At 35.8% G+C, this 26,970-nt stretch overlaps 1 protein-coding gene across 33 annotated transcripts in view; it reads right to left on the reverse strand.

The window, feature by feature from the left end:
• B3GALT1 (beta-1,3-galactosyltransferase 1) overlaps positions 1–26,970 on the reverse strand; it is a 198,576-nt gene that overhangs the window by 59,133 nt on the left and 112,473 nt on the right. For 3 of the 33 annotated variants that reach the window (XM_040561187.1, XM_040561180.1, XM_040561186.1), the window contains exon 3: positions 12,045–12,092. The exons of 29 other annotated variants lie outside the window; for them this stretch is intronic. The gene's annotated coding sequence lies outside the window, so the exon portion shown is untranslated. Of the gene's footprint in view, positions 1–12,044; positions 12,093–13,321; positions 13,411–26,970 lie in introns of all 33 variants that reach the window. One more of the 33 variants, XM_040561184.1, reaches the window with a different exon arrangement.

Raw genomic sequence — 26,970 nt, forward strand, 5'->3', positions numbered from 1 at the left:
TGAACCTGGAGAGCCCAGAGGGACGGGCTAAGAGTCAAGGAGGCCACTTTTCTTCCTGCAGCAGCCTTGGATTTCAAGACATGATTAGAAAATCAAAACAGATCTGCTATATATATACACACACCAGCAGTCCTTATCTGCTGCATGGCACAGCTGCTCTGTCCTGTGCTTGACCTTGACTTAATTTGATCATCCCCACGGTTAAATAGGAAGTTCAGCTGCGAGCCAAATCATTTCTTAACACCCTGCACCCACCCCGCCAGTAACTGCCAGCTTGTTGCTGATACTGTTGAATTTTTATATGAACACCTGTCCATTAGAAATTGGATGGTGCTCATCCAGGCAATTTACATTTATTTTAGAATGTCTTGCAATTAGTGGACTTTTAAAATTGTAGAGCACAAAAAGAAATCACCCTTGTATTCAAAACATTTGAGACATGAAGAAATATAGGTCAGAATACATAATTATTCTCATGCTTGTTAAATTTATATCAGGATGTTTTCCTTGCATAAATGCAGTCTAAGAATAGTTAGTATATTTTGGTGCAGCACAGGCAAAAGTCTGAAGAAGTCTAACTCATGTCTTAGAATTGACTCTCTGTCAGAGATTTTATTCTGGTTCATTTTATTTTTTCATATTAATGTTAAAAAAATATTCAAAACGATTTTCTAGTTAAATATTCATTTTAGGCGTTAGGCTCCCTACTATTTTAATAAAACATAAATCATGTGTGTTGTCTTCATATGAATAAAGATTGTTTAGAGTTTATCCCTCAATCTGTTAAATGCAATTTAGAGCTTAATGTGGCAAAACCCGATTTATTTTATTTATTTATTTTTTAAACCTTGTTAGCTGACTGTAGATTATGTTCCCTATGTTATCTCATTCAGGATGAGCATTGAGGTGAGTGCTAGTGGCTGGGTTATAGTCTTCACCCATAAACAACACCTTTTCAAAGCTCAGCATCTCCTCTCACATCTAAAAAAAATTCTACAAATCAGGAAAATTGTTCAGAGGGGACACAATGGAATGAATGGGAAAGGAGATGGTTTTCTTGGTTTCATAACTGAAGTAAAAGAGAAATCATTATTGAGTTTTCTTCAATTAGAAAACATTTGTGATCTAAAACAGCTTTTAGAACTGCTCTTCTTATGCAGATGCAAATATTAGTACTTTTACTAGTTTTCACTTCTTTGGTAAATTTTTTGAGTTGCAGAAGTGTCAACACAATTGCTATTATTATTATTTTTTCTATTGGAACTTCTTACAAAATGTCTTATCTCTGTAATCATTGAGCTTCATCTCCTCCCCCACCAATTGCTTTGCCCTTTTCTAGTATTAGTATGGAATAAAAAAATATGAAATAGTGTTTCCTTTAACCAAGTAGGAGATAAACTACACGGTTTTCTTTAGCCATCTGTCTGAAAAAATTTTAAATCTTAAGGTCAAAAGGGAGGATTTTTTTATTTTATTTTATTTTTGTAGTTTAAAGATGGAAAGGAATAATAGCTTAATCGTTTATCATTTTGAAAGCATAGAACTACTTTAGAAATTAAACTTGGACTGGAGTTTAGTATCTACTACTGCATTTCTTTTGAAAACAAAAAAACTTGCAACATGCAAACTAGACACTCTTAAATCCTGGTTATAAGTAATGTCCACTAATAAGACTGCCCTAATATAAAGCCCTTCAACCCATTGAAACCTGGTAGAGCATAATGTCAGGAACATCTTCACTATTATTTTGAACTGTGTAAGATAGACTCAAAGAGAAGATCAACCAAGGAAAGGGAAAAGGCCGTACCACTGTCAGTATCAGCAGTAAGTCTAAGTGATGTGCAGCTTGGTTTATACGTTTGATTTGTATTCAGCCCAGACGGAGATTGCCCTTTCTCAAACTGCTTGATCACTTTTAATTCCCCAGAGAAATGCTTTTAGAAAAGGGAGCAATCTTGTACAAGGCTCTCAATGAACACTAAATTTGGGGCTTCTTGCTCTGATGTGGTGAGAGAAAGAACGTGTATCCACTGCAGAGAAGAGGACTTTGTTAAAAATATCCTGCCAGTCCTCAGCTATTATGCACTGAAGACATTTACCCAAGTGCTAAGGCTAATACAAGCTGCAGGAAAGAGCAAATCCCTCTAACGTGGTCAAAACACAAGTGTTTGATCTTATTTCTACCCAATACAAATAATGGCTCGCTAGTTTCAGTGCTTCCTCGAGCTATCTTCCCTGTGCTTTTGGTTCCATTGTTTTGCTCTGAGATAGAGTCCATACATATTAGCTTATTAACGTAATATGAGATGATTGTGAAACAGCTGTGGGACATGCATGTCAAAAGAAAGGTCACAATCTTCTCTACAAGTACAAATGGGAATAAATGCCCAGTATATTCACTGCTTTTGGAGCATCTGTTAGGAGCTGAGTATCCAGCAAGGTTTCCATTTAGGAAATGACTCTTGCCAAGAAATTGTTTCTTTCTCTGTTTTTGTCAGCCAACAGATCATTTGCAAATGAGTTGAACTCCATCATTTTAGCTGCAAGTTGAAACAAATATATTCTGTTCTCCATATATATGCAATATGTATGAATTATTCTAATGGGTTAGTTCAGCTGCTAAGATCTACCAAATGGCAGCCTCTGTTCTGTATATGAACAGAGAATATTAAATTTCAGCTGTAGGTATTATTATTATTCCAGATAATGGAAAAACTTTCAAAATAGTTACCTCAGTGTGTTTTCACCTCAACATTATAAACTACTACAAATAATAGAGCAGATTATTAAGGCAATAATATAATTTGTATAACTGGTAAAAGAATGTTCCAGGAAGATTTTTTTTTTTTGGGGGGGGGGGGGGGGAGGGGGGAGGGGACGACACTGGGAGTTCAGAATCCCCACCTTAACTTTGTGTGCTTTCACCCAGCTGTGACTGGCTGTGCAGAGGATGCTGTGTGTGTTTCAGCCATCCTTCCCTTCAGAACCATGCTAGCCATGAGTCAGAAAGCCCTAACACTTTTATTGTTAGAAAATAATTACAGAATATTAGATATTGTAGTGTTTTTTTTGTTTGTTTTTAAGTTATTCTCCTTTTCACCCCAGATGAATCGAGTAGTCTGTAAATGTTTTCTTTTCTAGTTCTTACAGAAAAGTGCTGCTGCTGAATTGTTCTGAATAAGTCTTTGCTTTGGACTCCACTTTGTTGATTTGCACCTTAGTAGATTAAAAAAGAGAAACATAAAGCATTTGTTAACACCACTTCTGCTCTTATGTCTGAGATTCTCACCTCAGTTTCTTATTTCAAAGTCTTTCAAAAAAAAAGAAAAAAGAAAGAAGAAAAAGTCCCTGGGCAAGCACTTTTTTTCCTGGAACTTATCTTATTGATTTTTTTAATTTACTGTTTTTGTTTGTTTGTTTGTTTGTTTGTTTGTTTTGGTGGGGGTGGGGTGGTCTCCTTTTAAAAATATATGAAAATTTCTGTGGTTAATAAGGCAACTTACAGTAAAACTTGGAATATCAAGCTTTTTTCAGGGGGCAGAGGAGGACCATAAAGACAGGAAAGGTTGACAGCACACAAAATGATTTTCAGAACAGTGAAGAAGGAATAGGATGGTGAGTCTGGAGATGTTCTTTGGAATATTTACTTCTAACAATTGAATATTAATAATTTCTAGTGGTAGAAACAAGAATCAGATTAGCTTGTCAGTCTGTATATAGTTAGTATAGGGCCACCTGTGAGTGAGATTATTTTATAAATACCCAGTTCTGAATTTCTGATAAAACTTTCTTCTGACTAGTGACAGCCTTTTTGCCAGTTTAATAGATCACATTATTTTTCCTCAGATACTTTTTGAATTTGCATAGAAAACTTCCTTGGATAGATACAAATACAGAATACTGCGTAGTTGCACACAAATAAGGAGGGCTAAGTTGTATAAGGAATCTGATTTTGTGATAGTGTTCTGCAGAATGGCTATCATGCTATATCCTCCTATTTAGCAATTGGAGGAGCACGTGTAAATAAATAACTTATTAGAATGGTGAAGACCTTGTTTAAGACACGTTCGTTTCCTTCAGTCCTCTTTTATTCCCCCCAGACATTCAGCTTGCTAAAGAATTTATTGCTGCAGAGGAAGATGTATGATTTATTTCATGTCAGCTATCTTTTACAGGCATTTGTGCTACCTAATTCCCTTGATTCCATCCAAAAGTAAAAGTGTAGGATCACACGTCATTGCATGACCTTGCATCTGAGGATAGGCATTCCAATGCTCAAATTTTGCCATACATTTAGTAAAGCCAGAGTAGTTCAGTAAGATTCACTACCAATATTTTTAAGCAAACCAACCAGAATCAGTTCTGGTCACTGCAATACTCCCTCTACTTTAAACACTGGTAAGCTGTTGATTAAGAATCAGAAATCACTGAGTATGCTTAAAACTTTCAAATTTTTAGAACAAAACGTTATGTGGTTCTTATTTTCTGTAGCTGTTTCTGTAACTTTAGAATTGAATCTCAAGTGTTGATTGTTCTGAGGGTATTTCTGTTCAGAAATGTGAGATATTTCAGGAGAAATTTTACTCCTAGAAGATCTTGAATTACATCCTGTTATGCAAATTTATGTCTTTGCAAAGCTGAATGAAATTATGGAATTTACCTGATTTTAAACCTTAAACCTTTAGCAAAATACCTCTCTTAGAAAACAGGCTCATCGTTAGCCAAAGAAAAAAAAAAAGAGAGAGAAATACAGGAAACTAATCTTCCTTAGAGTGTCTGTTTATATGAAAAAAAATAAGGATGATAAATTTGACTATAAATATCTATTTATTGTTTAATGAGCATTATATGTTGTCAGTAGAGCATCTGTACACTGCCTGAGATTAAGTGGTTGCTTCTTTAGTTAGCAGCAGCAGCAGCAGTTTGACCTCTTTGTTAAATTGCAGTTCATGGCAAAATTCATGCCATCCTTACTAAACTGAGCTCTATTGTGTTTAGATTAAATAATGACCGAGGTCTGGTCCTGCAGCTCACAATTATTTGAGCTACTCTTTGCTAGTGCTGAAGTCAGCAGAACTCATTGCTGGTGAGGGGCTCCTTCTGTTCGCTGAGCACCATAATTCCATTCCAGATTCACTTCTAGTTATGTTCCCCCACCTGTCACTAAGGTTTTATCTGCTTCCTCCTGCAATGACAAAAGCCAATTATATTTTAAACAGAGGCTTATCATAATATTTTACAACCTTATTTAAACTTTTGGCCAGTCTAGTCTACAATTTCATCTTTTTTTAATGCATTTCCATTTTCTCGATATTGCCTACACATACTGAATTTAGAGGAGACTTTGCTTCATAAACCATCTGCTTTGGTTACAGTCATTTTACACTTATTTCATCATTATTGCATGAGATTTGTATTGAGTATATAATTTAGATTGCTTCTTGTTCAGTGTTCAACTAAAACACGAATTCTCTGCCATAGCACTTTCATTAAAAGAAGAAGAAAATGCACTTAAACATAAGAAAAAAAGACAGGTTAAAATAACCCCTTATCCTTTACAAAAATGTATTTTATTCTTCTTCTCAGCTGAAACAGTTCACATTAGAAATATTCTTAAGTTGTCTTTTTTTTCCAGAAAGTTCATATTCTCTCATGCATCCAAACTAAAAAAGCATTTTGCTGCTTTGTGAAACTGAATCAAAGACTTTCACAATTCAAAATAATTTAGAGTTGTAAACAACACTCGTCATCCTACCAAGTACTAAGTAATAAACCATCACTATTTCACAATGTTGGAAATAAAAATAAGCTCTTCTGTGTGTTATGAAAAAGGAAGTACTTATGTTTTCATTTTTAAAAATCAAGAAAAGTAATAAAAAAATGTTTGGGTAGTTTTTGAAGAGTCAGAGTTTACTGCCAATCATGATACATCTGAAATGTATGAAAAGAAATCACTGTTGCTGTTTCTGCAGAACCAGTATCAAAAACAAAATTTGTAAGTTGTTTACAAAACTGACCGTTTATTCTATACTAAAGGTGGAAACACAGTATTTTTATCTATAATGGACTGAGAAGGTTCATTAACTTCAAAGCATTGCTATGGCGAGATATCCCATGTGAATGGAAATTTACACATACAGTACAATTCATATATCCCTTATCTTTGTACAAGCCTTGTGCTTATTTAACAGGAAAAAAAATGTAAACAAGTAATGGTGCCATAATTAACTTTACAGAATTCAATCTGGTGATTCTGTTAATTTATATGCACAGAACTTTGTTTCTACAAAGAAGTTGATAGGTGGTGGCACTGCAAATGGCACTTGCAGGTGGGTAATCATAACTATTACAATGTACTTCCATTTTGGGGTCAGAATGTGGGAAAGTAGTGCCATCTGATATCTTTTTTTGGGTATGCTTATGCCTGGTGTGACTTCTTCTCTTATGTATTCTGTAGTCTCTCACATGTTTTTCACCAAAGGCTTATCTGCTGATCACTAGTTCCTATCAGAGCACCCTACATTGTACAGTGACCCCCTAGGCCTCATTAGCAAGATACTTAATATTTCTTCAGAAGAATTCATTGTGTATTTATTGCAATGGCCAGAGGATAAAGCAGTTCCCTTTCCACAGTAATTTTGTTCATTCTAGTATTCTCTCTATACCAATTCTGATTTCATGTCTCCACTCCTTGAGCTATCTGCATCAATTTAATTTTTATATGACAAAGCACTATCCACATCTGTGCAGGTCTATAAATAAAAAGCAATAAACTGACATCTTTCACCTGTATCAAATGTATTTCATACCCTTCTCTCTGTTATACTTGCTATTAAACTTCTGTCTCTTTATTTCTATCGCCTGTCTCTAAATCCCATGTCCCTCTTCACCTTTTCTGGCAATTGACAGTGTTCTCAGCTGCAGATGAGGCATAACACACCATTACTCTCTTCACTACGTCTACCTCTGTGCTGATGGCTTGACACAGGCATTGCAAGCAGACACTTTTTCAGCTATGGCATATAAAATAAATTATCTACAGATGTGTACATTTGCTTTTACACATAAAGTACTGCTAATTTCAAGCAATGTGTCTACATATGGATCTCAGATTAAAATCTGGCTCTGAAATGAAGGCAAGGCTAGAAAATAGAAAGCAACCAACAGTGGGCTATGAGATCATTGGCAAAGCAAAGCTTTCAGTGATCTAATCAGTTTGCTTATTTCATACTGTAGCTAATATATTTTAAATGTTCATGTTATGTTTGTGTATGTCAGTTGTACCAATTGTCCTGTGTTCATAAAATTCAACTAGATATTTGTGTTATTTTTTTTTTTTTCCCTATGACTTGACTGCAGCCAGCCAAGTGTCCGTAACTGGTCTACCAGGACTGAAGACTGGTCTCTCAGCCTTGACTAGTAGCTGCCTATCCATCTGGCACGTGAGTGTATCCCACTCATTGCTCTAGGACACTCAGCAGGTCACTTCTGGTTTTACTCACACTGTGTATTATTTGTGCAGTTTTTTATAGTTTGGGAGCTTTTTTTGAGAATAATCTTTAAGCCCTGTAAAACCTAAAAGTGCAGTTTTAATTTTAAACCAGAAGAGATTAAGATTTCCTTGTAAACACTTTTGGTTGAGGGACCTGAAATTTTAAGACAAACGCTTCATAAAATATTGTCTGATTTTTAACAGAATCACAAAATTTGGTGACAATATAGTCTGTTACACACAAGCAAGCTATAGGATTTATAAATCCAAGTAGAGTTATGGAGACATCAGGGAAGGGAATGGATACCTTAGGTGTCAGCAGAAATAGCTGATACGTTTCAGTTTGAATTTTATTCCCATTTAGCAAGACATACAAGTAAATCTGCCTCTCTAGATTGTTTTAAAATGGAAATATGTCAACAGTAAAAATAGATGGTGTTGTGTGAGAAAACGTTAACAGACAAATCCCCAACAGCGAGGTAAATCAACGTGCCTGTAAGTGGTCACAGTCAGGTCTTTAGGGGCACTGGATCACTTCTTGCATATTCATCCTTGAATTCTTTTTTTTAATTTCATTTTCCAAAATGTTAGGTAGAATCCTGTGGATTTTTTTCTTGCAGCTATTATAGCACTGATGTATGTAGTAGTTAGGAACTGTTCAAAGAAGTCTGCAGTGAAGCAAGGCTTGCAATTGAACTGCAGTGCTTGCTGATTTTCAGGTGGTAAAATAGCAAAATACTCAATGGATGACTAAGTTAAAACACAAAATTCTGGGAGCAGCACTGATTAGGGAAATGCCCTAAATGAAAACCAGTTCAGTCTAATCTTGCATTCACTTCTAATGCACAGGATCGTAATCCTGTCAGTAAAGGGACTTGTTTAGATAGGTGAAAATAAAAGGCCTTTGTGTACATAAGCTAAATCAAGGTTTTCGTATTACTGAGCTGTGCAGTGATTGTAGCACTAGTGTTGCATGTTAACAACTTAGCTTTTGGTTGTTTAAATCATGAGCTAAACTAATTTGTCTACCTTTATTTAATCTTCCAACCTTCTGCCACTATAAATGCTTTTTCACATTGTTCAATAGATGCAGAGTAACTTTGGTCCCATTAACAGCCAAAATCTGTCTGGAATGTATACTTTCAGTATACAGCTTTTCATAGTAATGGGCATTTGGCACTTACCTTTTAAACTTGTTTTGAAACTACCCCAGGTTTAGCAGCTGGTGGTTTTTAAAACTAGCAAGTGCTGGTTGATGGAAGGACCCTTGCCAATGAGTTTATTTCTGTGCATTATGATTGTTTATAATACATTTTAATAAGTTTGAAAATATAACATCCTTCCCTACCGAACTCTTATTTCCCATTTGGCAACCTCTACCACACTACACTCACTCTACCCCAATTACTGTTGGTGCTTACAGAGATGATCCCAGAGTTTTTACTCAATTCATTCCCAATGTTTATGCACAACAGCAGAACTCTGCCTTCAATTTTTGTCTACCTTTTCAAAGAAACGAGTCCTATGTATTCACATTGTCTCTTTTTAACTTTAAATTGTTTGTTTAAAAATATTTAACCATAATTTTTGGCTGGTAATTTCAGCCAAAGTTGAAAGAATAATGGACTTCCTAAAGATCCCACATGTGTTTTGTGAAAATCATCAGCATAATCTAGGAGAGAGACCAAAAGCACTTTTCCTGCTAAGAGAATGAAAAGAGCAACTCAGCGGATATACATTCTGTTTGCTAGTAGCTAGCTGGTGAATTTTAATACACATACTGAATGCTGCAGTGGCACAGATGGGGAGGGCCTCTTGAGGCAGAGGGACAGCTAAGGGTGTTGCTTTTGAGGATATTTCTATGATATTCCTGCAGGATGCAGGAGCACTACCTAATATATCAGCATTATCTCTGGGAATGTTGATCTTTCATTTTAGTTAACTTTACTACAATATAGTTCAAGTTATTATTTCACTTAAGAAAATATCTCTTAAGGGTATTTAGCAAACGACATATAGCACAATTTTAAATGTGAAAAACATTTACCAGGCTGGACTGTGCATTATTCATAGTTATTTAATTTTTTTTCCAACTGGTCTCTGTGTGAAGAAAACAGTATGTGGAGGAACTGGGGAGAGATCATTGAAATATGAAAAATAATATATGTATATTAAATTGGGGGTCAGAATAACACATCTGGAATGTTACTTTTAATTTTCAATATCATTGTCCTTGTCTTTGATACCAGCCGAATTCATAGCATTCTTCAGTATTGCCAGCGGAGCCCATAACATTATCGTATCACAAAACCTGACAGCGTGCAGTGTAGTGCATAGCAGTATATAGTATACAATGGCAGTATGTGTTGTGCTCAGGTTTGTCCTGAGAAATGAATATCTGAAGGTTCTGATTCCTCAGGTTTATCTGTGATATCAGGGTCTCATGGGCACCACCACACAAGCTTGTCACCTATGTAAGTCTGAAATGTCAGATCAGAATGTAAACAAAGAGAAAAGACACCTCTGGAGAGAGAAGAGAGAGCCTTAGTTTTGAGCCTTTTTTTTTTTTTTAATGCTTTAATATATTGATAATGATTTGGTGACTTTTTTTTTTTTAATGTGATCTAGCATTTATTAGAAGCTTGTTTTGTGTCACAGCATGCTGTATTGCTGATTGTTATTCATATTAGATTTTTCACTTCCTAGTTTTTGGAAGCTGTTTGAATGCCAAATAGTAGCAATCATCTGTCAGATAATAGATGGGAATCTGGATTGTAATTAATGTAGCTACAGTACATGTACTTAAATACTAATTAAATGGCAACCAACTCTGAGATCATAATCTGAGTGATTATAACTATACTCAATCCTTGAACAGATCCTACCCAAGTAAGATTTTGTCACACTACTAATTTTGTCTTGTATAAAAATACCAACAAACTCTCTTCTTTGAAGAAGAAATTCTGTCTTAAAGTTCTTACAACATAAAACAAAGCCTTTGAAAGATCTGACCTTCCAGCACTGGAATGCTGTTTCAGTTGTTCCTGTGTTAGGTTGCCAAGTGTTTCATTGGATTTATGGGGACTTTGCAAATAAGAACATGTGAGATGTGACAAGGAACAATACACACAGGAAACAAGACTAAATTTAAGCTTTCCAGAACTTCTCATTATAAGAGTTTTCATTCTGTTGCTAAGAGCTTAGCTAAACTTTTAAAGTATTTGGGCTGAAATGTGAGTTTGCATTATGATACAGCCTTTAATTATGTTAGAGCAGACTATTCTTCTACAGCTCATTCTCTGCCTGCCTCATTCAGGTCATAAGATGGATAGTACTCATTTAATGGGCAGTTTTCCAATATGTCATTTAAAATTGTGATTCATTCAGTTTGTGGCCCCTTCCCTGCTGCAACATTCAAATCTTTCTCTGAATACGCCGCTATTGATTTCCTCATAAGAGTGATGAGCTCCATTGAAACTATAATATCTCAGAGTTCACAAACATTAATGTCTCCATTTTATAATACTCTTGTGAAATGAGTGGATATTGTTATCTCAATTTTACAACATGGTGCTATGGCACAGTACTATATCCTCAAAGCACAGACCAGTTTGGGTGTCTAATATGAGATGATCAGAACTTTACTTCTCAAAGTACCCAGTCTTGAATATTTGTCCAGAGCTGGAGTTTTTAAAACTACCAAGTGAATTTACTGCATTGGAAGATATGAATTCTTAAAACTTCTGCAAACCTAATCCTTTGTTTCTCATGCTGAGCGCTCAGAATGCACAGTGGCTGCTTGTGAAAGTTTTGACTGAGTCTGTTTGCCTGAGATCATGCAGGAATCAGTGGCAGAGCTAGGAAAAATCAGTTCTTTGCTCTACTTTCTTTAGCATAAGGCCTCTACTTTATTTCAAGATCTATAACAAAGGGAAATGGTTTTACAAACATCAAGGTCATTCTATACACAGCTGGTTTTCATCCTCAGAACATCATCTTTCCTGTGCACTGAAGTGACAAGATTTTTGTATTATTATTTAAAAAAATGATGATGCTTAATATTTCACAGATGAGTAGGAGTTTGCAAGATATATGTTGAATTATGTTTCATTTTCTCTTTCATTCCTGTAAAAGAAAAAGCCTTATTTAAGTAATATTTAGATCTCTCTCACAATCTTTGCTGTAGAGATTAGCTTAAAGTCTCCACTGACATTTTTACTTCTGTCACTTGCAAAATGCTGATGATTGGGACCTACATGAATATACCCAGCTGCAGTTCAGGCCTTTTGTTAATTTTAAAATTTTGTCTGTATTGCAGGTTCACAGTGATGTATATTGGATTGTCTTACTGACACTTTTCAGAATTCTTCTCCGATTGTGTCTTCATCTTACAGTCTTTAAGAAACACATCTCTGCTTAGAAAGTGTTTTTTAAGAAAAAGTTAGGAATTCCTGAATAAATTGACTGCTTTTGTGCTATTCTTTTAAGGCTAGATTTTCAAATGGGCATCTTCTTTAATGTCATTATATTTGAAGTTTTTAGAGATAAGTACCTCCATAGACTGCTTGGGCAGAAGGTGGGGATTGTGAATACAGCTGTCCTGAAAAAAAAAAATAAATAAAAAATGTGAAGCCCATTTTTGAAAATTTGGAAATGCAAAGCCAAGAACTTCTGTGAAGTGCATGTACAAGGTGGTGTTATTTTTTTTTTTAAACAAAACAAGCCAAACAAACAAAAACAAACACAAAAAAACAAACCAAACCAAAACAAAAAAAATCCCTGCTCTAGGGGCTAAAGTTCTGGTGCTGTGGCTGGTTTAACCACCCCTGACCATCTGGTCATACCCGCATGCAATGGAAGATAGCACTCCCAACTGCATTGCTTGAGCCATATCACTATGGTGTAGGCATGCTAACTTGGTGAGTATGTGAGCATAATATTTTCTGGAAATTTATTTTTGACCCGAATTAGCTCAGTGGCATGGTTTAAAGCAGAATTTCACAAGCAGTTGTGGTGGTAGAAATGAAGTCATGAACTTCTTAAGCCAGCTTTTCACTGAAGTCCATTGATTGTGGAATTACGCGTTAAGCGTTGCATTATGACGCCTAATTAACATCTTAAATCCTGTCTACCTGTGCGGTTAGTTATAAATGCTGTCAGCTCAGGTCAGAATTAACATTTTGTCTAACCCAAATCCATTTAGACAGGATCTGTGTTTATGGCAGCACAACTAAGCTATCTTGCTCAGCTTCTAATACAAAGTAGGAGAGGATGGAGATCAGGCATTGAATACAGGCAGAATGATGTTTTATTTTTCAGCTGTATGTTAGATTAAGGAGATGAACATTTAGGGACATAAAACAATACACCCAAAATACTACATTAATCTAAATTAAGCTCCGGTGTCCAGACGTGAATGAAGAATTCTTTATGCACTGTCACTGGGACATATGGATGTATGGGTCAGTTGTGATCCAACTGAATAGAAATTTGACCCATGAGATAAGTTTGCAAACTGGTTTGTTTTTCAGAAATTCACATAATGCATGTCTAATTCATCCTTGAAAGTGTTCCATGTGTCAGGAATAATGCTGCATCCTACACTTACTTCATTATGAGCCACAGTACGACAAGAAAGCATGACCCGTAGTCAGCAAGTTCCGTTCCCTGTGAGTAAAACAAGCCATGTCTCCTTAAAACCTGACATTTCATTATTAATTGGTGGACACAGAGGATGGATGGAAAGACTTCAGAGTTACATTTTTTAGGGAAAAAATAATCAGTTCTCTTGGAGAGTCTGAGCAACTAATTTGCTTTGTTCATTTGTACCTCATATGGCCTCTGCCATCTTCTAGGCCAGATTCATTCACCTCCAGGTCACCAGGGGGAGGAAGTATGTTATATACATACAAAGCATGCTGTAAACATTAAATATCAGTAGAGAGCGATGATTAGAGAAACCCAAAGTTTTAGGCAGAATAAACAGTTTTCTCATTTTTTTTTTTTAAATGACAGAATTATAATTCGTGGTTTATTACATCTAAATGGAGACAGCAGTATAGGAAATATATCAGAAATTCATACCAATCTGCACCCTCAAGCACTATTTTACTAACATTATCTTCCAGTCCATCATTCAAAATTTCTACTATTTTTCAATCTTATGCACCTCCTTATTTGTATAAAACTTTACCTTGCTATTTGTTCATCCTTATTGAGCTTTTATATGAGTATAACTATACTCTTAATAAAAATATGTGTGTATATATATAAAAGGAAACCAGGATGCACATGTAAATTTACTCATAACTGGAGGCGAAAAAGAAAAACCTTAATGACTTTTTCCTCAGTAGCAACCTTCATGAGACTGCCTTGAGACTCTAATCTAATGAAGAGATTTTGTCCTGCTGAGCAGCTGTCAGTAAGAAGGTTCTAAATTAATATTAAGTGTCTTTCAGCAAATGTCTACCTCTGAATAAGATATTTTGCTTTTTGTATGATATTTTAGTAAGAAATATTTATGTAGAAATAATCCTTCATCAGCACTGTTATTCAGCAGATTGCCAAAAGGAAAAAGGAATCATTTAGACAACATAGCATTGCAAGGTGACATGCAATTATAGACCTGCAGCAGTGTCAGCTAGTTAGATATTATTAAATTTTGTTAAATTCATGGAAGCTTGCTTTAGTGTTGAGGAAACTGGTTGGAAACTTCTTTCTGTATTCTGACAGTCTAAGAAAAAATAACTCTGTTCTATAAGATTAAAATCCCAAATTGTCTCTGAGATTCTTAATAAATAAAATGTAATTCCTACTTCTTCCAGCAAAGCATGCATATGCATACTGCGTATATCCTTTGCCAGCAATTAGAAGTAACCTCAGTAAAATTCTCCTTCTATAATCAATGTCACTTCTCTACTTCTCTAAGGCAGTGTTATTGCGGGTTTGCAAAAGATTTTTCAAGGACTACTGACAGGTTTAGACTGACCTGATGAACCTGTCCTGGCAACACGGAGAAAAAACACATTTCAAGCATGTTCAATTCACTGGGTATCTAGAATTTCTTTCAAAGATGTTAGTGTCAGTATTCACAGCTAATGCCTATATTTCTGAAGGGAACTGTAAATGGGAACAAAAGGAAGAATCACAGAGTATCTATTTAGTTAAAACATCTCCACTGCCTATTGATATGACATAGGCAGCAAATACAGCTGAAGAAATCTAAGCTTATAGGCCATCAGGTACAGGTAGTGAATAATTAAGTTTGGAAGGAGATGGAAGCTATGATTTGTTTATTTATTTATTTTTGACCAAACATCTATATTTGCCCTAGACTTTTTTTTGTAATTTTTTTCCTTTTAGTTTAAAGGGTAATCACATTAGAGTACTTAAAAAAAAAATAAAATAATTCCTTGACCTCATGCAGGCACTCACTAAAAATTTTCTTGCTTAAATAATGAAACAGTAACATACCTCTTCAAATACTGCCCAGAAATTTGTTACAGGGCTTATTAGCATTCACACTGCCTTATAAAATGTGGTATGAACAATAAAAATGATGAAGGCAGAATCTAGAGCTACTTTGCCGTGGTCAGTTCTAGCTTTGGTACCTTGCTACAGCTTAATAGTTAGAAGTTAGCATTAAAGTAGAGCTAAAAACACCTACGTTAGACAAGCGAGCATCCTTGATGGCACAGTAAAAACGTTGAATTTTCAGAAAATGCAACAACTAATGCTTGGATTAGTTTATAATGCAGCTGACAGCATGCAGTTTCTTAACTGTGTCTGGCCCTGTGACTTGGAGTGTATTACCATGCCCTGTGGGAATGCTGTATCTGGTGTTGTCTGTGGATTTATCCACACTGAGACACTGCGTAATACAAGTGAAAATCTCATCTTCTGACCTGGAAGGAGAAATATCTGCATTTCTTCTCTACATGCAATACACCTCTAATGAGGTAATCTGAAATGTAACCAGCAAATAGATTTCCAGCTGGAAGGAAATGTTAACCGTTAGGAGACTTCTGAGGAGTGTTGATTCTAGAATAATTATCCATATTATTGGGGGCAATAAATTGGAGAGAGATAATAGCTAGAGAACATGTAAAATTTGTAGGTGGATTACAGCATTTAGTAACATTTCAGTAATAAAGCATTGCTAAAAATGCTTAGCTGACAAAAACTTTTTACATTGCTATTGCCCCTTTTCTCAGTGCTCTTATTAGGCCTAAAACTTTCAGTAGCAAATAGAGAAAAAGCTTTTGACAAGTCAAGAAATAAATTCCAACCCTTTCCTCCAGCATATTTCTTTTTGATCAAAATATAACCTATTTACTGTATTTTTCTACTATTCTGAATGTCTTGTTCTCCAAATGCTTTACCATTTTAAAACACTCTTCCCATTGCACCATTCCCATTTTGTAAACAGAAGCTGCACCAGCGCAAAGATGAAAGTATACTGGTAATAGAATGTGAGCAACAATTTCTTGAGTAAAATGTGAGATCTTTCTTGGAAAGAAAGATACATCTGAGTTGTCTTAGTACACCTGGAAATGGAGCAAAATTTTTACAGTTTGTTTTGCGGTTGTACCATTTTTTAGAGTTGTTTCCTGAAGAGTCAAATTCTAGATTCATTAGAATCCAGTAGAGCTATTAGTTCTAGCAATCAAATGTTCAATCAAGTTTTTGCTGGTATTTATAGTGTGTCTGAGTTCAAATGAAATTAATAACCCTCAACGGTGACTCAGTATAGAAATCATCCCTCTGCAGAAGGCCTTTGTAAGTTTTTGGGTCATTTAAATCCTATTTCAGTTCTAATTCTTAATGCTACTCTGTTGAGCAGTAGTTTGATTTGTGTTGCTGGGTAGCTGTGTGAAGTTGGGCAAACATTTCACCTCTCTCAGATTTGTAAAGGCCGTCTGCAACGCATGTGCCTTTCAACAATACCAGGTCTTGGATTTATTACATATCTCACAATAGTTGGTCTTTTCCTCGAAGTCCCAGCTGCTAAATCTGAGTCTCAAAAAATTGTTGAGTCCTGATGGTTACTGAAAGAAGGCTGAAAACATGAGCAAATGCATGCCAAATCTCAAAAATCTGAAATAAAATAAAGCCAGAAAAACAAAGCCAAAAGGCTTTAAGTTCTTGACACATGAGGGGAATCTTTACCAGTAAGGAGGTGGCAATCTGTGCTACAAATACTTAAGGGTTGGTTATGTGAAATTCCCAAAGTTGTAGGAGAGATGTGTGAAATGTGTACTTGTTTATTGCCTTTCCCCTTTCTCCTTCCCAGTAAAACCCTGGCAATTTTGGCTTTCAATGACATAGCACTTAGATTACTGCCACATTGTTTAAGCAATGTGTGGAGTACCTGGAATAATTGGTTTACAAGAAATGTGCAAATGAAAAGACTTTTGATGTTACAATGTTCCTTGTTTTTACTCTGAGGAGAAGAATGAGGTCTTCCTCTTTGGATTCCAAGTTGCTTTGGTCATTTCCATAACACAGCTCAATAAATAAGACTGCGCTCTCTTTTATTGGTAGACTTAGTTGGTCCTGAAGAAAATATATCCACCAATATTTGTACAGATTTTAAAATTCCATTGCTCCATGGTGCTTGCTTTTTGTGAACATTCTAGCAAATAAACTTTACAGAGGGAGGGTTCACAGAAGAATACAATTTAAGTTCATACCGAAGGAGAACACACTGACTATAAGAACAATGTTCAGGCAAACACTGAACAAAATCTAATATGTGGCTTAGGTAATTAGTTTCAGAGACTAAATTTTGAATAATAAACATTCACAATGGGAGTGAGCTACAAAACAGGAACTGTTTGCAGAAATTATTCAGCAAATAGTTGCAATGAATAATAAATATGAGAAAATTGTGATCCACTCACAGACATTTCATTAGTAAGTAAAAAAGACAAAAATTGTCAACTAAATTATGAATGGCAAGTAAATTATTAATCATTTCCACAAATGCTGTTGAGAGATCATTTGCTGACTTTAAAATGGCTCAGAGTAGGTATGTGATTTCTTCTCACTGGTTTTGTGTTATTTGGCATAACAGGTTCTGAATTCAAAATACAGATACTGCTCACAAGAGTAGTAAACCACAGTAAATCAGAAATCCTAAGCATCGTATTGCTCTTCTAAACACAACCATGTAAAGGCATTTCTCTAACACAAATGAATGTGCTTGCTTGTGTTCAAGCAGATAAAGTGTCCCAGTCGTCTGTGCTAGATTATTCACGTATCTAAACGTAAGCACATCACCAAGTGTTTGCTAGATCCTAGGTAGGCAGTGAGGTCAGTCTGGTTGGCCACAGCTGACAAATGTGAAGAGCATGGCCTGTGCTTATTTTTCAGGTATGAATTTTCAGGTAGTATGATATACAAATGTCTGGTAATACTAGTGTGTGTAGCTGCGTGTTTTGGTGTGAATTAACAATATGGTCATACCGCTCACACTATTTTATTTCAAATGCAGTTGGCCTTTCATGCCAGTAAATGCTGCTGCTGCTGAATTACCACTCTGGTAACAGTGATCCTTGAAATGTTGGCTGTGGCCTACTTGCATGCTACAGAATAAACATAGTGCTATTTTATGGTTGGAGAGCACTGCAGGGAAATCAGAACTTTTGTGTTATAAGGAAAATTTAGGCCTTCGGAGCTTTTACTAAGTTATCTATAAATGCAGTGAGTACCCATTTGTGCTGTAATGATTTCTCATTGTTTTTAGTTTTTGTGAGAAATCATTCTGGAAATTAAGAAGATATGTATTAGTATTTATTACACAAAACCTTTTTTTTTTCTTTTTTTTTTTAGCAGAACTGTAAAATAATACTATTCTTTGAGTTGTATGAGAGTTGAGTTGCATGAGAATGTAAGCTCACTGAGGCAGAAATCCCATCTACCTGCTTATAATTTTTCCAGCATCTTACATGGCATCCTCATCAGAGTGCCAGATCATAAATGACACTCTGAAAACCCACTGCACATAAATTACTAAAAATGCCATTTTTTCCATGACACTGTTTATCAGTAGAAATTATTTCCAAAATGTCTTATTGGAATGAACTATCCAGGAATTGGAGCTTTACAAAAACAAACACATATTAAAATAGCACTCCTATGGAAACTTGCAGAATATTTAATTTGTGCAGGAGTCTATAAATTTGTCTGTGCTCATCAACAGCTGGCATATTTTAGGGGGTTTCTCACAGTTTTTTATCCAATAAAGTGAAAACCCAGTTTTCAGAGGATATTCCTTCCCACATATCACAAGAACATATGTTGTTTTTACAAATGACTGAATTACTTTCAGATGCCAGTTTGTACACTACTGAGAACAAAATGTGAGCATTATTAACCAGATATCTATATCACGTTTAGAGAGAGTGATAAATGATAGTTTACCACATCCTTCAGAACTATTTATTTCTCAACTCACAGAAGCATTTATTCCATTCCAGTCCCCCAAAGGCTTTTTTGAAAGGTTTCTTTTCTTATGCTCTTTATTTGTGCATCTTACCACTTTTAAGATACAAATACTTTTGAGTCCTAGATGAATTTGTTCTGTGTCTAATGCTTAGGGTTTCATGTCTCTATGCCATTTAAGAAAGGAACAGCAGCATTACTTGAGGTCATATTGTACATTCTTCCTGCTGTTATGCCACTGAATATTAGGTTAGGGATGGTTGATTCTGGTGTTTAATTGGAAGGACATGTTTTTATTAGCAAGCTAGAATTCCTCTATCCCTAAAAAACTATTCAATTCTTTTCACCTGTTCTATTGGAAAGTGATCAAAATTCTTTTCTTCTAATAGAAAAGCTTGTGCATGAAATACAGTTTATGTAAAGCTTATTGCAGGACCAGGTTCTGCAATATGCATAGAATGTATGAACATGCAGCTGTAAACTCTTTTCTTTTAAATATGTATGGCCAGGAAGAAAAAAAAGAGCAACAATTAAATGTATTTTAACTAATTCCTGGAACCATTGCAATGTTAGTGCTGGGAAGAAGCAATCACCTCTGTTCACAGCAGCACAGAATGAGATAAAAGCTCTGCAGCTCTGGGTAGCAGAACCTGATGTCTGGGATACATGACGAGTTTTCACTTCTTATCTGATAATTCCTGAATGCTGACCTTTTCTTTTCATTGTGGAACCATAACATTCCTGCACTCAACAGAGAGAAGGTGGTTGAACTTTGCATCTTTTCTCCTCAGTCATCAAAAGAACATTAGATATAAAGTTAAATACACATCTTTTGGTGGTTTTCAGAAAATCTTGAGAAAACATCTTTGATTTCTGGCACTGATGTTGGCAGTTAGGCAACTGTTTCCATTCTTGCTTTGGAACAAGTCATCCTTGCTTCTGAATAAATTAGAAGGTGGTTAAAAAAAAAAAAAGTTTAGTCACCTTTGTAGATAATAATAAGTGTCATTTTAGACCAGGAGTAATACAATTTCCAATAAGGAAAATCCATATTATGTATTTCTAAATTATGTGGAATTGTAAAGTTATATAGGGTTGTAAAGTTTTAGACAACTGTATGATCTCTTTATGCTGAATAATGGTGATAATCTGTGTTTCCATTACTGTCTCCGTACATAAGGCCCAGCTACCTAACCAGCAGTTAGCTGCCAAGTGAAATGGTGATTTCGCTCCCAAGATTGGCACTGACATTCACCCAATAAAACCACAAGGATTTATGACAATTTTCATTTCAGAAAAGGGCTTCCAGTAGCCCAACTCACCTTAAATCTAGCCTGATGGACAATGTGAGAAATCTAAAGAATACGTTTTGTTTTGGAAATATAATACATCAGGCACTTTTAATTACAATACTCTGAGAATTAAGTTATTTGGGTTTACACTTGATAAACTGTGTGATAAACTGAAAATGCAGCACTTGCATCTTTCAGACAGTGCTAGTTTCTACATTTTAGCCTTCAGCAAGTTGCCAGGTAAGTGGATATGTGTGTTGATAGAAAACCAGGCAAGCTTCCTTCTATAAGGCCAGTTTTTTTAGCCTCTACTGGAGATATACTTTTGAATTCTGCTATAATTTCAGTGAAATCATTAAGTTTTCTACATGATGACTTGATTTTGAAAAAATGACAAATTTTTGTGAAAAAAAAATATTGATATCATTTTTGGTAGTCTTTTTGTGCCTTATTTGATGCACTTTATGGGACAGTGCAGTTGTGGCATTCTGGAGTCCTGTATCCCACTGCTTCTGCTATATGCAGGAGTAAATACAGAGTGGTTCTTGTTTTCATCAGTGTGCACCCAACAAGTTTTTTTTTTTTTTAATAGTTGTTCAAAATGGGGTATGGATAATTCCAGCTTTATAGTTTCTCACTAAAAAGTATTAAATTGCCAGCTAGCCGAGGAGACAATGGGATGAATAAGGTATGGGTTTATAATAAACACATATTCAAGGTTTCATTGAAAGGAAAATGCTGTAACTTGACTTCATAGGATATGATATGTAATGCTATATCTACATCCTTCTATAAATAATCTGATAACTTAGTAACATATCTAATGAAACATCTTATTCTAAGATAAAAACTTTCCAGTCTAGTTCTTCATGTTCATGAATGGCTGCATCAGATTCCTGCTCTTCATACTAGGAGAACAACCAGAAAAGGGGTTCTCTCAGTACCTATCTAGCCTTTAATTCTCAGCCCTGTACACAGGACAAGACAGAAGTATGAGAGTTCAGTTATTCCTTGCGAACAGTTTGCACAGCAGATGTGATCTCAAAAGGTTAGAATTGCAAGGTCTCACTGTTGCATCTCTCTGCTTTAATTTAAAGTGTTTCCACTGGGAATGAAGCAGTCTACATTTTTCTTTTGATATTTAATTTCTTTCCTCTGTGATTTAAACCTGCTAACATCATTTTTCTCACTTCTTTAGAAACTTCAGTGATGGCTTTTAACCTGCCATTAAAATTCTTGTTTCTAGGATTTTTTTTCCTCCTCTGTAAGTTAGCCTGTTTCTAGTGATCTTCCTGGAAGTTGCACTACTTCTATTCATTAAAATCTCCTCAAAGTTTAAGTGCAAGACTGACTTTTCACAGTTCTTGTGTGCTGAGAGAATCATCAATACTGGAACAACAGTCCCTGTCAAGTCCCAGGTCTCTATCTTGAGAATATTAGAGAAATGAGAGTTGCAGTAAATAATACAGTAACTGCAAAATAACTGAAAGTCAGCCTGCAAAATTATCCTTTCAGCTTGCTGTAAGAAACATAATATTGTGAGCTATTCTAAGATTCCTACAAAAGAGTTAAAGTGACATTGTTGTCCAAAAGGTGTGTTTTGAATACTGGGTTTTCTTAAACAGAGCTACATGCACTGTTTGTGGTTTAAAACTGAGTTTGTTCTTGCTTTGTGTTAGTGCATTGCAGTTTCAGAGATTTACTCAGTATCTAAGAGTTGGCTCATGATGCATTTTTTTGTATTAATATGCTTAGATTGTCTAAATTTCGCATTCTTTTCAAACTCACGCCTCTCCATTTTGTTATTTCAAGTGGCAACAAAACATTCCAGTTGACAAAGAATGTTCAAAGAAGTGTGGGCAACCGAGCTGCTGAATTCTGGGTGCTTTTGCATTCTGGCCTTATAGTTACCAATGCACCTGTGGGCCTTCTAAGACCTGCATGGTAGTTACACTCTGGTTGGTATGCTATTGCTTGTAGAACTTAATATAAGTACTAGTTTTGTTTTGCTGTTGCTGTTCTACTAGTTGCATATGATAATTTCACATCTGATTTTTGTATCTCCTTTAGGCATCAGAGTCTATTTCCTCTCCTATTACTTGTATGTTTGAGGTTTATGTATACATGAGATTTGGGCAGAGCTATATTCTGACTTCCTCAGCCTTCTGGACTGGCCATTTACTCACTGAAATAGCATTACAAACTTAGAGCTACACTCAGGGCATACAGCAAAACTATTCTGGATATGCGCAAGTGCCTGAGAGTCGCTTTGCTGACCAAAATGCACTGTTGCTGGTGCTTCACCTAGCAGGCTGCTGATTGAGTTCAGCAGGTTAATAGCTGTCTGTGGGGGAGACTTGTCACACATAAACCTTATCAGTTGCCAGACCTCGAAGGAGTTTGGGGATAAGCTGTTTTTACATGACTGTTGAATTTACTGCAAAGGCAAGGCAAGTACCATTTTATTATGAGCAGAAACAAGGTGGAAATCCCTGTCCTACCTTACTATGCAGGCTGCAGCCTATTCCCCTCCTTTCAGAGCTGCAGTGAAGGCTCTAAGGTTGTGGAGGTGCACATTTCACCTTTCCTTCTTTGCTCCTTGCCAAAGGATGAGCTGTAACCAGCAACAGCTTTCTTTTTTTTTTTTTTCTTTTTCTTTTTTTTTTTACTTTTTTAAATCTCACACCTATCTATCAATCAAAGCATCTTTATGTATTAATATGATTGTAAAAATAATTCATACCAATTCTCTTTGGGCTTTTCCACCTCTCAATGTTTTTGCCTCCCCTACATCCAGATCTTTGCCTTATTATTGGTTAAAAAATTAAAGCTGCCTACAGAAAAATACTTCATTCCAGCAAACTGCTACACTGTCTTAGTGATGTATTGGCAAATAAATGTTTTCAATCATGTAATAATAATTTTAAAAAACACAAATGGGCATTAAATGAATAGCTAGAAAAGTTAAAGGATTGTACAGTCAAAGGTCAGAACAATTTTGGTGCTGTGAGTACTTCTCAAAAGGTTAACACATCCATTTTAACTTCGGTGGCATTTTGTGGCCTTTTAGAGAAGCAAGCAGGTCTGTACCGGTGCAACTTTAAAATACATTTGGATTTTATAATACTTTGGAAAAAGATGATGAAGGAGTTTGTATATTCAGATTTCCATGTAATTTAACAGCAGTTGCTACTTATCTGAAATTCATTGGACTTTCTTGATATGTTTATGAAGAAAAGGGAGAAATTATAATTTTCATGCTTGCGACTTGAGATTCATTTGATTTATTTTTCAATTAGGTTCAGGCTTTATGTTCTTTTGGAAATAGTTTTTTTTTTTTCTTTTTCTTTAAAACTATTAAAAGTTATTAACCAGTTACTCAATCAGTGCTGCACAGTCCTTAAGATATATTTTTAAAAATAAAGCCATGTGAGTAATTGTAGGTCATTTCAACCTGGATAGTTATAAATGATTGCAGATGCTTCTGTTTTGGCTTCTCACAGGAAAAGCATCAATTAAATTATAAGCAAATAATCATATTAAATAATGTATCAATGCTAAGAGATCTTAAAAGCATACTTGTATATCTGTTTATAAGCAACAGGTGAAGCAACAGGATCAAAAAAAATGTCAAAAAGTCCTTTCAAACTATATGTGTTCTCCTTTCCAGTAGAACAATTGATTCAGGCTTCTGCAGTCATGCAAATTCTGGTCTGAACTGTAGGCAGGATTAAAGAATCTTTATGGTTAAGATTTAAAGAATTAGAGCAGTTGTGCTGACATACATTTCCCCAATATTGACATTATGTTAAAGGGAACAGGTACCATAACCAGCTGCAGAGATCCCAATTAGGCCTGAAGGGTAACAAGACAGAAATGAAGTGAGACCAGCAGTTTTTTGGAGTTACAAAATTTATTGTAATCTCACTCTTGTCTTGAATGATATTTAGAGGCCTTTCTAAAGTCTCTCTCTGAGCTGCTCTCATTATTTTTGTAATTCCAGTTGTGGTCTGACTTAAACGTTGCTGATATTGCAAGGCTTGGAATGGATTAGCACTGATTACACATTAAATCCAGTATGCATGTCATAGGAACAGTGGCAAATAAATTTCATGCTTGCTTAAGTCTTTTTTTTCTTTTTTGTTAATATTTTGTGTATCAGAATACCTTTGCTCTTGCTCCTTTTCCCTAGTCAATATTGTATCTGCCTCATGTGTCACTGGGGCCCAAAATCCGAATCTTTCCTGGATAATGTTGCATTTTCTTTCTAAGTTTTTAGGGTACTTTTTGAAAGGCTGTTCCTTTTCATTCCTTAGATGAATGTTGTAGCTACACTGCAAGGCAGAAGGTGGCAGTGAGTACTAGTACCTGAGGACGGGTGAGGTGACAGGCCACTGGAAAGCTAAGAATGGTGTGAGTTTTCCCTCATGCCCCATCATCTCCCCCAGCATGCAACGAGGACTGCAGGGAGCTGAGTTTGCCTGGGGTACTAGTGCTGCCTATGGAGGCACAGAAGCCTGCATGCAACCTTTGCAAGCATAGAAAGTAATTTCTCCTCCTAAACCAACTGATAAATGAAAAGCCTATATAAGCACCAGGGAGAAGGAGATCAGGGAGCCTCTTGGCCAAGGACATCTTGGTCTTTCTAGCTGGGAGGGATATCTTTAAAGTAGTTGTAGCTTACCCAGTTCATCCCCACGCAATTATGCTGGTGGTGTCCAAAGCAGCAAATAGAGAGGCAGGTCTGTTTGTCCTTGGCAGGTACAAACTGTAAGAAATCTGATTTCCAAATTACATCTGGTAATGGGGAACCCTCTCTGTACCTGTTAGCAAGCAAACTCTGGTTTAAATGTGAAACTTATTTGCTGTCTATTCTGTCTTGTACTTCATATTAAGTTAACGTGTTTCTAAGTGTAACTTACTGTTAACTCAGACTACCCATCCAAATGCAGTATCTCCAAATAGACTTGGCTACCTATAGCATAATCCAGTTTTTCTGTGAATCACACAGTTGTGGTAGCAGAACATGAGATTACTTGAGACACCAATTGACTAAGAAATGAGATTTGGGAGGGCAAAAAGTTAAGCTATCAGAGACTAGAATTACAAAACCAGTTGCTTCAGTAAATGAAAAAGATCGATTGCTTGGGGTAGGTGAGGTTACATTGTGTGGTGTGCAGCGAAAAGTATCCACACAGCCCAGCTAGAATATCATGTCCAGCTCAGTTGTAGAAAACACCACGAGATAGTTACAAAAATGCAATGAAGAGTGATGATATCTGGCTCCCCAACAATTCATCATCCATCCATCCATCCATCTGTCTGTCCGTCCATCCATCCATCCATCTATCCCTCACTCAGGTTCAGTATCCAGCTAGTTTCCTTGCACATCTTTCCTCTGTGTTCTACCATCTTCACAAAACTAGCACATGGCAAAGCAATCTTCATTCTCCCTTCCTCACGCTTTCCTGTCAATTCTTATTTCCAGCTCTGCTGCTGGCCATCTTGTTCTTTCTTCTGACCTGTCATGACAAGTCATTTTCCATAATGTTTATTTATTTATTTTTCCCTATTACTGAAATTTCCTTTTCTCATTGTCCTTACCTGACTTCTTGAAGTCCAAACCCTTTTCTTAACCCTCTTCCCTCACCACATCATATCTGTCTTTAAAACCTGAATAGTTGTGTTTGCCTTAGTTTTCCTCTGCTGTCCTTCCCACTGCTTGTCAATCCTCTCCTTCCTGTGTCCTTGATTTTCCTATTTTCTTTCATTTTGATATCTTCATTAATGCTTCTTATTCTTGTCAGAATTAAATTTCCTGTCTCCTAACTGCAGACACTATCTCCTGGGTCCTTTTTATTTTCTACCTATCCTAAAAATATTCTGTGAGTTCTTTCTCTATCCCCTTTCAAATGTTGGTCTTTTTTGCCTTGTTCTTTTTCTATTTCATTTGACTGAAATTAGTCATTGGGTGTCTCTTCCACATTTTGAAACTTTGTTAGACAACACCAGAGTCTACAAACAACTTTTGTTACTAAAATATTTACTTAGAAAACATTTGCAAAAAAGTTACTGCATAATATTTTTTCCTCACTAAGTGTACAATTCTGGAACCCTTGATATTGTCAGAAAAGGATATTAACATAAAATGTTTTAGACTTTGTTTATCCCACAGCATTTTAGAACCCAAATTTACATACTGTGCTTTTAAATATTATTAAAATATCTTCCTTTCAACTGAAATAAATCATGTTTTAAAAGTACGACCTCAAAAGAAGGCAATATATGTATGCCTCTTTATATATCAAACGGGAAATTCAGATATGGCTGTATGCTGTTTGCACTCCCTTTGTATATACATTGTAAAGTACTTTATGGTAAGTGCTAACATAACTCACAGACTTCTGAAATAAATAAAGTGTATTAATCAGGATAGAAAAATTTATCTCTCATGAGCTACAACAACACATTACAGCACCCCAGTCCAGTGCAACAATACCCAATACAATACAAAAAGATGCTGGAGCCAGTTGAATGCACTGCCCTATACAACGTGATGCAGCACAGCTTGGATAAGGCTTGTGTTAGCGTGGCTAATTTATCCCGTTATGCTTGTGTTTACTCCAATATAAGGGCTGTGCTCACATGACAGCTACATCCTTTAAAGTGTTCCTAAATATAGGACCTCCCCCCAAAAACCAAAACCAAACCAAAACAAAATCAGCAAATAAATCCATGTAT

The sequence above is a fragment of the Cygnus olor genome, chromosome 6 (genome assembly GCF_009769625.2).
Source record: "Cygnus olor isolate bCygOlo1 chromosome 6, bCygOlo1.pri.v2, whole genome shotgun sequence".
Taxonomy (NCBI): domain Eukaryota; kingdom Metazoa; phylum Chordata; class Aves; order Anseriformes; family Anatidae; genus Cygnus; species Cygnus olor.